This window comes from Rhamphochromis longiceps, linkage group LG10, assembly GCF_057381845.1.
Source record: "Rhamphochromis longiceps isolate RC_006_pf linkage group LG10, R_longiceps_female_GT1.1, whole genome shotgun sequence".
NCBI lineage: Eukaryota > Metazoa > Chordata > Actinopteri > Cichliformes > Cichlidae > Rhamphochromis > Rhamphochromis longiceps.
The window spans coordinates 11,667,339-11,681,523 of NC_140566.1; the positions used below are offsets into that span (position 1 = coordinate 11,667,339).

The 14,185-nt window shown below is 40.7% G+C and overlaps 1 protein-coding gene across 2 annotated transcripts in view; it reads left to right on the top strand.

The window, feature by feature from the left end:
• The window catches only part of nlgn2b (neuroligin 2b), a 73,023-nt gene that overhangs the window by 8,891 nt on the left and 49,947 nt on the right, over positions 1 to 14,185 (top strand). The window lies entirely within an intron of this gene.

A 14,185-nucleotide genomic window follows, 5' to 3' on the forward strand; every position in this document is an offset into this window, starting at 1 on the left:
TATTGAATCAAAAGGTTTATTGATGCTCATGGTTTTGGATTTGAATTGGTTACAAAATTACCGTGTATTATCCATTTCAAAATATATGTTTTTGCACCTATAGTATTATAAATTGTGTTGTGTGTAAGTAAAATCTTGCTCATGCTGAACTCTTTACCACTACTTTATTAAGAAGTTATCCGCCCAGTTGCAATACAATGCTGTTATCAGATGTTGGCCCAACATACATATTACAAGTAAGCAGGCTCCCACTATTACCTATAAATAAGCCCAGACGTTATCTGCTCATCTATTGTAATCAATAATTTATGAAAGATTATGAAGGAGACATAGTGGTTGTATGATGTTTGTGGGAATGCTATTGTAAGCTAGAGAAAAGAGCTTTTTAACCTGTACTTTACAATGTCAAAAAAATCCCTAAAGCTAATCAAGTACTTTTGGTACCTGAACCTAAACAAGCATTGTGTGGAAACCAAAGCAAATCGGGTAAAAAAAAAAGGAAAAAAAGGAAAAAAAGATTTGAAACAAAAAATAATAGATTTTGCTAAATCAAAGTTTAAATTTGACATGGTAACATTTCTTCATAAAACTATGTCTGTTGTGGTCTTTTCTTTTCATTCTCACTTTAACAGGAGCCTCTGTGCACAGCGTTACATCTACTTATCACCCCGTCTTAGCATTACAGCTCAATTTTCCTGCTTTTCCAGTTGCACTTCGTGTTATGTCTTCCAATACACCTCTGGTTCTCTCCAAATACACACTGCATTCTCAGCATATGTGATCTCTGTAGCATAGCTTTTTTTTTTTTAACTGACATGGTTTTACACAAGTAAGAACCGCACAATCTCCTAATGCTCCTTATGTGTATTATTTCCCCTTGGGAGTGTAACTAAATTTCAAATTGTAACACCCATTACAAAATATCATTTTAAATCCATAATAAAGAAAAACCTAATCACATTTTTGTTGTAATGTTCAAAACATAAGTGGCTAGACTTTGATTATATGATAGTAAAAAGGCAAGGCCATGCTTGTTACTGGGACAACACAGATTGCAGTAATAGTTCAATTAAGCATACGCTCAGTTCACATTAAGGTGATTTAACCCAGCAGGGGTATGTTTAGTTAGACCGGGGCCAGTTTACATAGACAAGGAATTACCGAGAAATGTCAGGCCTGACTTCTTGTTGTTGTTTCTTTGAGCGAGGTCTCATTATTCGCAAGGTTACCTGAAAGCATTCAATCAAAAAAGACGAGGGCTTTCGGTACTACAGCTCCATTTTGTCGGCCTTGCAAACACACCATGAGGGAATTCTTGTCAAATCCTTCCTAACCCTCTTGACAAAAAGAACATGTTTAAGCAAAAGCATAAATGACTAGTGTCTGGAGTGCTGGTGTTATTACCAGGTTATCCCCATATCCCGCTGTCACACATACAGTAGACCACTGTTGATGTGACATGTTTAACATCTTAATACAGGGCTGTGTTTAATTGACTGAAACCAATTATGATCGGTGAAAAACATTTTCTTTCATTCTTTTCAACATGGGCTTCTCTGTAGTTTGATATTAATTCTTTAAAATAATATTCAAAACTCATTAAAACTTTACAGACTAGTCTATCTAAGAGTCAAACAGAACTGTGGCTGCTTGGTAAATTTGAATATTAACGCTTAGTCCTTACAAGAAAAATTTAAGTTTACTTGCATATTAAACTGACCAATGCTCTAAAGTAAATAAGAACATTTTAAAAATGTGCAATAACATACTGTTCTGGTTCAGATAAGTCAAGATTGTTGCCTCCTAGAAAGAGATTTTTCTCTCTTTTCGTCCGTGGCTTATAAAATCACAGTTAACAACCATGCTACTTCTCCTTTGACACTACTGAAATTGAATTGGTTTGAAATGAGCTGCGAGGGAAACTTCATGGCAGAATGGCCATTTGAAAATATAAACAGCGCAGGCAGAAAAGTACTGACGAGTGACGTGTTATGAAGGTAGACCGCCATGTGTAAAGTGAAATGAAGCAATGACTGTGATGTAAAAGTGCTGGCCTTTGGCTTTAGGGACATTTGAGGTCCCCAGTAGGTTTGTACAGCAACAGGGTTTGTATCACTGTTTTAGATGTGTAAATCCTTGGTTAGATACAATAGAGGAAACCAGACCAGACGGAAACTATTCAACCTATGCTAAGAGTATAATTCTTTCATAGCTATGGTTCGACATGCTGTCTTCATAAACTATCAGTGTGATTTAAGACCAGGAGGAAGAGCTCTAACATGACAGCCAGCAAACCACTCTACCCTTACTACCAGCACCTGCCTGTATTGTGGCCATGGCTGATTTTACCTTTCCACCATTCTCCTCACATTATTTCCCAAGCCTTCCCCTTTGTGCTAACTTTGGCTTCATATCTTGTTCTTTCCATCTTTATTCCTTGGGATATTTTTCTTGTACTATTATTATTATTTCCCTTTCTCCGTTTTGTTGGCAGAAAAACTATCACATCATCTGGAATCCCTTTAAGAAAGAACAGATTGTTTTTTATTATTTTATTTAAGTTGATGCTCTTAATCCAGTGAACAATGTTTTTAAGATAAAAACAGCTAATAACTATAAGACCTTTAATATTTTAATTCAGATTAGTTTTGTAATTGATATATATATATTTTTTTATTTTAAAAAACAACTGGGAAGCCTGCAAAGTTAGTATTTAGTACCATCCTTTTGGCAAGCACTACGCTTGTCAGTAGCGAGACTTGCAGTTCACCCTTTTATACCTACTTACGCTAATATTCCCGAGACTTTGTGCATATTTATAATCACAGTTGTCATACGCATGGAAAACCTTCAACTTATTTGGTATTTTTTAGGTAGTCCGTTGTGGATTTTGAGTTAGGATTTTGAGTTGTTGTGTATTCAGCCTTTTGACAGACACTGACTTGCTTGGTATTTAACTGAGCCTGTGCTTCCGTCTACTAGTGAAATGTTCTTGGTTTCACTGGCTGCAACACAAGCCCAAAGCATGATCGATCCATTCCCGTGTGGAACATTTGGTGAGCTGTTCTTTTCATGACATTTTGCACCCTTCCTTCTCCTGCAGGAATGGTTTTCTACTGATGAATGTTCCATAAAGGTCATGCTTGTGCAGGTGTTGCTGCACAGTAGAACAGTGCACCACCACTCCAGAGCCAGCTAAACCTCCCTAAAGGTCTTCTTTGAGACAAATAGGGGTTTTGATTTGCCTTTCTAGCAATCCAATGAGCAGCCAACTCAACTTCCTATTTCAGTTAACTTCTATTTCTTAATAAATCTTCAGTGGGAAGAGCTTCCTAAAAATGCAGTGCTATTTTGTTTTCACATTCCCATCTCAAGTATGAGAGGGAACCGCTTAGAGGTGCACAGCTGCTGATTGTTGGGACAAGATTTGAGGAGTATTTCTAAAGCTTTGAAAATGGGATCACCTGGCCTTTCTTACTAATGACTAGTGATATATCATAGACTGAACAACCTAAGTGAGGTCTTATGTTTCTCTTACTTTGCCCTCCTTTGCCTTTTTTCAAGCAGAAATTGTGTAAAATTGTACGAAACAAAAGTGTTATTTGACGGTAGGGCTGTCCAAAAATAGACACTCAGATACTAATTGAAATAATAATTGAAACAAAAAATTTATATTGGACCATTGATGCCAACAACAAGACACATAGCCCCTCCCCTCACTAGCTGCCAAGTAATCGACCTTCATAACAAGAGGCCAGTAAAACTTTGATTTCAGTAACACTGAACAAGTACTAAACATTTATCATAACTGCGGAGTACACATGTAAGCGTTAGCTGTTTAACTGTTAGCAATTTACTCGATAGCCACATTATCCCTCTTTTAAGTTACCACTGAGGCAGTGGCTTTATAAAAAACAATAATATCAATGCAGGCAGCCAACGTTATCAGCCAACTGTACCCACCTGTAACCTTTTTTTGTTTTGTATTATTGTTTGTTGCAGACAACTTCAAAATAGCGTTGCTATTGATGGTGTTGTTTAATCTTCTGTTTCTTTTAAATCCTCTTCATTTTTGTAATTTTTTGCCTGTGCGATTGAAAACACTATGGAGGACTGAAGTGTCCTAGTTATCTGTATCGGGTTTGAAATGCTAACACCAAGTAAGGAGCAGATAGAAGAGAACCTGGAAGTCTGGAGGTATGTCAGTGCATACCTCCACACTCCCATGTAATCTTACATGTCTGTGAATCAGAGGGCGACAGGTGGAAAGGTCAAGAGTGAGATGTTAGTGGCATGCTGTGATGTATCAGGTTGAATGCAGCCTGAGATGGTTTGGACATGTCCAGGAGGGATAATGAATATATTAGACAAAGGATGTTGAATATATGAATATGAAAACAGATTAAACACAAAAACATAGGAACAAAAGAAATGTTTCACAAGATAGTGTAGGGCTGTTCGATATAACGATATATATCGGATGACGATGTAAAAATGTCTATCGTTTCATTTTACGCTATCGTTTGTTTCGTGGTGTCACAAAATAAACTGTTTACGGCAATATTTTTTCATTGTTTTGATGGTCACTGTAGTGGCTATATTAATTTCTTAAAGTTCTATCTTTCTCTTATATTTAATATAACCACACTACGGACGGGCAAGCGCCTGTTTTTATGCGTTGTGGTGAGCAACAACGACGGTAACACCATCGCGTGTCCGCTTGTTTATGTTCCACATCAACCTTTCACAATAAAGCTCAAGATCCTGTTGAGACTTTTCAAAATAAACTGAATCACGTGAAAGAGCAGATTATTTACAGATGAGAAGTAAAAAAGAGCCGCCAGGTGCTAAAGGGTTAGGGCAGGGGTGTCAAACTCAAATACGCAGTGGGCCAAAATTCAAAATGGAACAAAGTCGCGGGCTAACATTAATATTTATTGAAAAAAAAAATCTTCCTCCAGATATAAGAATGAATCTTTTCTTATGGACTCAAACAAGTTTAGCTGAAAAACTGAATATGGAACAAGCAAAGCTTAATACTAAACAATATATATATTAGCTGTATAATACCAGCAGGCCAGCTCTAATAGTAATTTGATATGGCTTCGCAGGCCAAATGTAATTAGGCCAAACTTGGCCCGCAGGCCAGAGTTTGACACCTATGGGTTAGGGGTTAGGGTTAGAAACCTTAGACTCAAACGTTAGAACAGGCTTTTCCCCGCAGCACGCCGAGTAATAAATACTCACAAAGAAAACAGCGGCTGTTACAACTTATGTCTAAAAAGTGACATAGTTTCATGCATCTGTTAAAACACTCAACTCCAGCTACATGACGCGCAGCTGGAAACACTTCCCGCAAGTCGAGCTGCCCGAGATTCACAGAATTTACAGAAAATGTTACATTTTTGTGATTTATATCGTTATCGGGACGATAGAATTCTTATATCGGGATATGAGATTTTGGCCATATCGCACAGCAGATTGAGATTTAGTTTCTTTTTAGCAAAGCTTATAGTTAGGGCTCAATCAGGTAACACTGAATCCTTCCTGGCTTTACATGATGCACTGAGGATTTTTCTTCACTCATCTGTTTTCTTTTCCTGTGTGTTTATGTAGAACTACTACATTTAATCATTACCAATAATTTAAATTTAACATTTATTTTTTATAGTTTGTCTCTTGTCCTGCCCACACTGCCTCCCCCCCAACTGGTCATGCTCAGAAGCCTGCTCCTTCCTCGGTGTGGTTCTTCTGAAGGTTTCTTCCTGTTAAAAGGGAGTTTTTCCTTTCCACTGTGACCAAGTGCTTGCTCAAAGTGGTTGTCCGATTGCTGGGTTTTTCCTCTCCAACATTGTGCTTTATATTGTAAGATAAGATTGTCTTTATCTTACAATATAAAGCACCTTAAGGTGACAGTTGTTGTCATTTGGTGCTATACAAAGGAAATTGAATTAAATTGAATCAAGTGCAATTGATACAATATGTAATATGTATTTGGATACAATATAAATACGTATTCAAAATATTAAACAGTGAGTTTGGAATATTATTCTCATGTAATGTTATTTTTATAATTGTTATATTATTAGTGATTTGTATGGGCTTTGATGGCAGTTTGTTTTACCAACTTGCTACGCATTCCATCCAGACATTCACCAAATAAAAGGAAAGGGATTTGCCTGTCAGTTGGATGTGGATGTCACAGAGGGTGATGAATTAGTCAGACGTGCACGTTGCCAGTAAAATGTTCTTAACACACCCACATCAAGAGCATGAGACAACCATTTGCAGCATTTTTATTGGGAGTCAGATGCTTTGGGAAATAATAAAATGGGTTGTAGCTTGTCGGTCTATAAACTAGAGGCTGACACATTACATGAACATTCAATGATCACATTTTAATTTGGTCAAAGTAATTGCAGGCCCATTCAGAGTTTGATAAAGTTTGAGCTTCTTGTTTTGCTACTCTGAAGTTGTTTTCTTACTTTGCTCCAGTAGAATCAAGACGAAAGCTGATTGTAGATTTGTTTTGTTTTGTTTTGTTCTTTTTTTGGGGGGGGGGCGGGTAGCATTGAACATGCATGCCCAGAGGAATGCAGGATAGTTAATTCAATTTCATTCTGAACATCTTGTAAATTTGATCCCTCTAGACACATTTTCTTTTGCACTGTTTTCAAACTTGCGACTGTATTTTTTTTTTTCTGAGCTTGAAAACGATCGTCTTTCTCATCTCCAGGCACCATGTGTCAGCAAGATCGGACAGTCATTTTTAACATGGTTAAGCGGCCTTCTCTATTTAACTTAGTTCGCCATTCTGTTCTTGAATAAGCTTTAAGCCTGAGGCAAAGCAGCTGTCAGACTGCTCCTTCAAACTGTGTGTATCGCCCACAGACACTTATACACATGCTAACACAGCTAGCATTTCACCTAGATCATCGCTAATTAGTGTGTCACCAGATTGTGCTCACTACTTGGCCTCAATTTGGCACATTCTCCCCCAAACACACTTAAAAAAAAAGCGGATAAATAAAAAGTAACAGCCCCTAGAGGCAACAGCGTTCTACTATAACACATTTCTAAAGTTACGCTGCCAGTTGATGTCAAGATATCATTCTCTGTTTGATTGTTTATTTTGTTGTGTTTGTAGATCTGTAAGATAAATGGATTTCCATGTGATCCACATGTGTTAAGCGGATAGAGAAACTGTTGTTACCAACAGCAACATATTGATTTTTTGGTCCAGCGGTGACAGAGGGCCTGTTGTCTACCATCTCCTATCTGCTCCGACTGCCTGCTGCTTGATGATCCTCACCGCAGCTTTAATAACCCGCATCATTAAGGCCCCTTTAATTGACTTCTCCTTGATCATTTGTCAACATTTTCTTTCATCTTAACCTGTGTTTTCCTATTATTTATCAGGATTAGTCCATGAAGAAAAATAGAGGTGTTTAATTTGTGATCTAAAGGGCTATATTGAGCTTGGCCGTTCTTTGCCTGTCAGGATTTGTCCAGAAAGCCTTATTGCCTTTTGAAATGGATGCTTGCAGCTTGGTTTGATTACAATAAGTGTAAAGTGATATTTCCTTGAGGATATCCCTCTGATTTTTCTGGCTGCAGTGAGATGATGATGGGAGTGTAGTGGCAGATGGAGCGGCCATGGTATCTGATTGAGCTGCTGTTGGAGTCTGGAGAGCTTATGGTAAATGGAATAAATTTTAGGATGAAGTTCAAAGCCTCCATCAGCACTAACAATGCAGCAGTTCTCCGCAATTATGTGGTCGCTATAAAAATTAACACCGTGACAAGAACTTACAACCTAAAATATTTCTCTGACAGATTAACCTTTGTTTGGATCTTGCTCTCTAGACCAGATTTGTTACAGAGTGATTTAGTTTGAAATCATGGCAGACTTTCTATGAAAACATGTGCACAAAAGCTTAAGGGGAAATTAATTTACATGGCATTTATTTCCCACTTATGTTCATATGTTTCAGTCAATGACAGTGATGCTAAGGCATTATAGCAACTGACTATAAAAATTTTGTGCCTGCTGTAATGAACGCAAAAACAAAGTGCTTTTTTCAGAAGTTGCTACAATGTCATTTTCTCTTAGGGTTCTGCTTGAGGAAATGCCATCTGATTATTAAAAATGAAGGGTTGATCCCCTTGGCAGCATGAGAATACTCAGGATTGGCACGGTTGCAAAGTTGGTGTGATCTGCTCCTTAATCATCGCCAGGTGCTTGCTCATGGGATGCCACCGTTGGGGTTTTTACCTTGCATCATTAAGAGCATTGAGATGGCTTTTTTCTGTGAACCAATGCTATATAAATAGAAGTTGAAAAATACAGCTGAATTGTCTTTGCTCAAATCTTCATATTGGCTGATAAGGCTGTAGTTCAGGTGGTAGAGCAGGTCAGCCACTAACTAGAAGGGTGGTGGTTCGATCCCAGGCTATTCCAATCTGCATGCCAAATATCCTTAGGCAAGATACTAACCCCATGTTGCTCTCTGATGCATCTATCGGAGTATGAACGTTAGATAGAGCACTTAAGAGCTTATAAGAAGTGATTGGGTGAATGAGTTAGTTGTTTAAAGCACTTTGAGTGCTCAGACAGAGTAGCAAAGTACTATATAAGAACCAGTCCATTTACCACTCCATCCAGAAGAGGGACATGTGTTTGCTGAAGTTTAGAGTCAGCAAAGTAAAGCAACCTTTGTTGTTTTCTTGCTAGCAAGCTAGCTATCCACACCTGCTTCAGAGCAACGGTCATCCTACAGGAAATACTTGCCAAAAGTGTTGCAACTATTGGTTGCCCAAATTCTTTTTGAAAGTGAATGCCTGTGGCTACAAGTGTCTTTTATTTTCATTGCTGAGATGGCATTAAATATTGAGCCTGCTAGCTACATCGAGAACTTCCTAGCTTGCAAAGCTTCTCCGAGTGAGGCTTGTTTTTCCTTTTTTTGCAGTCTTTATAATGATTTCAAGTTAGTTGTGATAGGCAGGGGTGGAAACATGATTCATCTTACAACAGCTGCTAAGACCAACTTCATAGATGGTTCTGTAGAACAAACCTGAAGAGATCTGTGGCTCATTCTTTCTTTCTGTCACTAACCGGAGTTGGAATCTAGGTTAACTGGTAAATTGAAAGTGTACCAATACTATTTTGGTATTTGGCACATCTAAAAATATTATTCTGGATATTGTCTATTACCATTGTAAATATTAATACGTTTAAGAAGATGAAGAGAAAAAGAAGATTTTAGGATTAATACATTAAATTAAAGCATTTCACCACCAACTGTTTTTTAAAAAACAAAAACAGCCTGGGCATGACCCTTCTGTGTAGAGTTTGCATGTGAGTGTGTGGTTGACTGCCTCTCTGGGGTAACCCTGTGATGTAATGTCAACCTGTCCTGCCGCTCAGTTCAGCTGGGATAGACTGCAGCACCAAGAGGGCTTTAAATTGGATAAGCGGTTAAGAAAATCGATTGATAGTTGGGTCTCTAAGCAGATGAATCACACGTAATTGTAGATGACAAGAACAGCATAAAACTCACCTGTAATGACCTTTAAAAAAATGGACTAACATCTTCAGTAATGAATTATCAAATCAAATGAATCTTTCTACTGGTGACTTTTAAAAAGCCACCATTAGAAAAGAGAGAGCTGGAACGTCCTGGAAGAGCGAGAGCTGCAACTTCCAGGAAGTTGCAACTCTTTTTTCCCTCATAGTCTATTTACCCTGAATTACCCTGTGCACCCTGGCAAGCTGTACACAGAGGAACTGGAGTGGATTTGGGGTAGCTTCAGGACCGCATGTGAAAAGGGGATAAGGCTCTTTGGCTGAACCTACATATGCAGTCTGACAAGTCTAATCTTCTAGCCTCTCAATTCATCAACAAGACAACTTATTCTTCCCCGGTCAATTTAAGGTTAAAGACAACATTAAGCAATCGAATCATCTGGTTTTATCAGAAAAGAACAAGAACCATGGGGAGGCAGACAGCATGCATGAGTCACCTGCTTTCTTATGTGAGAGATACACATATCGACGGGGCCGGGTTATGTTAAAAAGTATAAATGGTTATACTTTGTTCATTGGTTCAAAGGTACCCCACACTTCTTTTTTGGTTGCTTGTTTGTTCTGGTATATTTTTCATTTGAACTGTTATTCTGCCAGAGTACTCATATTAACCAGATGGCATTGAACGCCCCATTGGTGTGTTAGGAAAACTCTTTTGTACATATGTTCCTTGAAGGGGTTTTGGAGTGGTTCTTTTTCCACCGCAGAAAAGGGCTAGGAGTCGGAGAGGAGCTGCTGTATGTTTTTGTTATGATCGGATTGTGAAATAAAGCAGATACAGTGAGAAAGCAACTCCAGGAGTCATCCCTGCCTTAAAGCTGCAACATATCATGGCGAGCCAGCCAGGAGGAAGGTTTGAAGAACTTCCCGCACGAGAGTGAAGCAGAAGCCTGGTTAGCGCCATTAGCGGCTAACGTTAGCGCTACCGCACGGCTGAAGAAAAACCTTTCTCCAAGCACCGGACCTGAAATCTGACGGACTAAAGACAAGCTTGTGAGTACCCACAATGGAGATAGAAGCCCGACGAGATAAGATCACCGCCACACTCTGCCAGCTAAGTCGTGATCAGCTCATAGAAGTGGGTTATAAGGTGAAAGGCTTTGCTACACCGCTAAATGAGCCTACAAAAGACACTTCCAGACGCCAACTGATGAAAGTTATAGAACATAAACTGGACGAGGTGGAAAACAGTTATACACCAGACGATGCTGTACAGTTTGTGAAAGAACTTTTATCGTTTTTGGGCGAATATAAAGCTAAAGACAATACGGCCGAGAGTGATTTTTCCCGCCCTTCAGACGCAAGAGACAAGTATGACGAGCTGCAGGAAGAAATTAGAGCGATAGGGCAGAAACTCAAGATGGCGGACGCTGCCCCGAACCTGCTGTCTTCTAAAGTACCAGAGGTGACAATTCGCAGGGAGTTTCGCATCTGTGGCCAAATAGGTGAGGGAGGGCAGCGCGATCGGCTGTCCTATACCAACCTGCTGCATCAGATGGAAAATGGACTCCGCAAAGGCCACAGTGAGTCAGAAGTTATTGAAGCAGTGATAAGAGCCATCAATCCAGGTCTCAAACTGCGTGATATGCTTGAAATAAAGACTGATTTGACACTCACACAGTTAAAGACAATATTAAAAGGACATTACCGAGAAGATGACACATCTGATTTGTACCAAAAACTGATAAATATTTCCCAAGATCCAAAAGAGTCAGCTCAAGACTTTTTATTCAGAGCCATTGAGCTTAAAGATCGCCTCCTGTACGCATCCAAGGACAAAGAAGCAGAACACTACAGTCGGGACCTGGTAAAAAGGAAGTTTTTGAGATCAGTGGGTACTGGGCTGCAAAATGACAACATAAAGTTCCAGATTAAAGCCCTTCTTGACAACCCAGATGTGACTGATGAAATGCTGATTGAGAAACTAAATGAAGCTGCCAATCTCGAGACAGAAAGACTGAACAAGTTAAAGAGGAACAATACAAAACCACCAAGAATCAATGAGCTACATACTAGGGATGAACCACGCAGCAGCTCACAGATCCCCGCCACCAAGGAAGACAAGAAAAATCATCCTCCACCCGAAATGCACGACCTGGTGAAAGAGCTGAGGAACGAGGTTGCAGAGGTGAGGCAGATGGTTCTTGCTTCCCTGAACGCTGGCAAGTCGCAGACTACAAAGAGGACATCAGATGCTGCCGCGGGTACCTGGAGGAAGAAAGGCTGCAGGACCTGCCAGAGCAACGGAGAGGGAGACAACTGCACCCACTGCTTTAAGTGTGGCCAGCCTGGCCACATCTCCAGAGGATGCCGAGCTCCACTTCAGCTGCAGGGAAACGCCAGAGGGCCACTGCCACGGGACCAGCAGTGACCCCACCGCCACATCAGGAGTCCCGCCGCTGTGGTTGCTGCCACCAGAGAGAGTCGGTCAGCACCCCACTCCAGAGGTGTGCAGGCTGCTCATCTGTCAGTTACTGTTCTAAAGCCTGTCAGGGACAACACTGGCACCATCACAAACATGTATGTAAAGCGGTGAGGCTAGTTGAACAACATTTGAGGGAAAGAGAGAAAAAGGGGTGGTTGTCATACATGGGATATTCTGACCTTCTATCAGATAAGCAAGGACAAAAATTAGTGAAGCTGATTGGTAGACGAAAAATGGTGAGATGCACCTTTGACAATGTACCAGTCACCGCATTGTGGGACACGGGTGCACAGGCTACCGTAATAAATGAGAACTGGAGAGTCGAGCACTTACCTCACACCACTATCAGGGGGATAGATGAACTCTTAGGTTCAGAACCATTAAATGGGCTCGCAGCTAATCAGACAGAGATACCATTTATGGGGTGGGTCCCTGTAGAGTTTAGACTGACGGGGGTGGAGACGACCAGCTCGAGTCTCCTAGTGCCCGTATTGGTCTCTAGTGACCCAAATGTAGCTCAGGATCCCATTATTGGATACAATGTTATAGAAGAAATCATCAACGAGCAACTTAAACAACAGGGTGTTAAAAACAGTGACTGTGCTGCAAATATTGTGAGTAGTGCTTTTGGTATTGACGTCGGATCTGCTAAGACTTTTATCCAGTTGATAGAGACACATCGAACAGCTGCGGAAGAGATCCAAGTCAAGACAGGGCGGAGTAAAGTTGTTTTAGGCCCTAGTGAAGCTACTACCATTCGCTGTCGCACACGCATACAGGCTGACGAGGACACTGTAATGTTATTTTGTCCTGTTCTGAACCCCAGCCTGCCTGAGGGGCTTCATTTGCAGGAAGTATTGTTTAAAGTAAAAAGGGGCAACTCAGCCATGGTCCCAGTATCTGTCACAAATACCACATGCCATAATATTACTGTAGATCCGCGTGTGGTCCTGGGGCACATTGAGGGCGTAAAAGCAATATACCCAGCTGCCCTAAAACCTGTAGAAACTCCAACAACTAAAACAGCAGACGATGCAGGTGTCGAAGTCCCATTAGCCCCCACAGGTGAGACAAGTGGTGTTTGGGATCCCCCTGTAGTTCTAGACCATCTAACGAGTGGCCAACAGTCGGCGGTGAGGATGATGCTTAGGGAGGAATGCAAAGCTTTTGCAAAAGACGAAAATGATGTAGGCTGCATTCCTAGCCTTCGGATGCACATCACCCTCAACGACCAAACACCAGTTCAAAAGACTTACAACAGTGTGCCTAAACCTCTGCATCAGGAAGTAAAAGCTTACCTGCAAGACTTGATCAATAGGGGGTGGGTTACAAAATCCAAGTCGCCTTATTCGTCACCGATAGTCTGTGTTAGGAAAAAGTCCGGTGACCTCAGACTTTGTGTGGATTATCGAGAACTTAATCGCAAATCGGTGCCTGACAGACATCCTATTCCCAGGATACAGGACATGTTGGACAGCCTCACTGGTAGCTCCTGGTTTACAGTACTAGACCAGGGAAAGGCTTATCATCAAGGATTCCTAGACGAAGACAGTCAGCCACTCACTGCATTCATCACCCCCTGGGGTTTATACCAGTGGGTTAGAATCCCATTTGGACTCAGCTCCGCCCCAGCAGAGTTCCAGAGGAGCATGGAGGAGTGTCTTTGGGGTCTGCGTGATGATATCTGTCTACCGTACCTTGATGACAATTTGGTCCACAGTAAATCTTTTGAGGACCATGTTGAGCATGTAAGAGCCGTGCTACAAAGGTATCAGAGACATGGGGTCAAACTTACTGCTAAGAAATGTGAACTGTTCAAGCCTAAGGTCAGGTTTTTGGGTAGAGTGGTGTCAAAAGATGGCCATAGTATGGATCCAGCAGAAGTCGCCTCCGTGATGTCACTTAAAGAGAAACACCCTAGTACAGTGGGGGAAGTGAGACAGATTTTGGGCTTCCTATCTTATTATAGAGCCTATATACAGGACTTTTCACGTATCGCCAAACCTTTGTATGAACTGCTAGCAGCCCAAACAAATGCTAAAAGTAGCCCACAGGACTTAAAAACACAGAACAAGAGAAGGAAGGAGAAAAACAAACAGGCTAAAGGACAGTTGCCTTCATCAGCCCCTGTGAAATGGACAGAGTCACACCATCAGGTTTTGTCTTACTTAGTC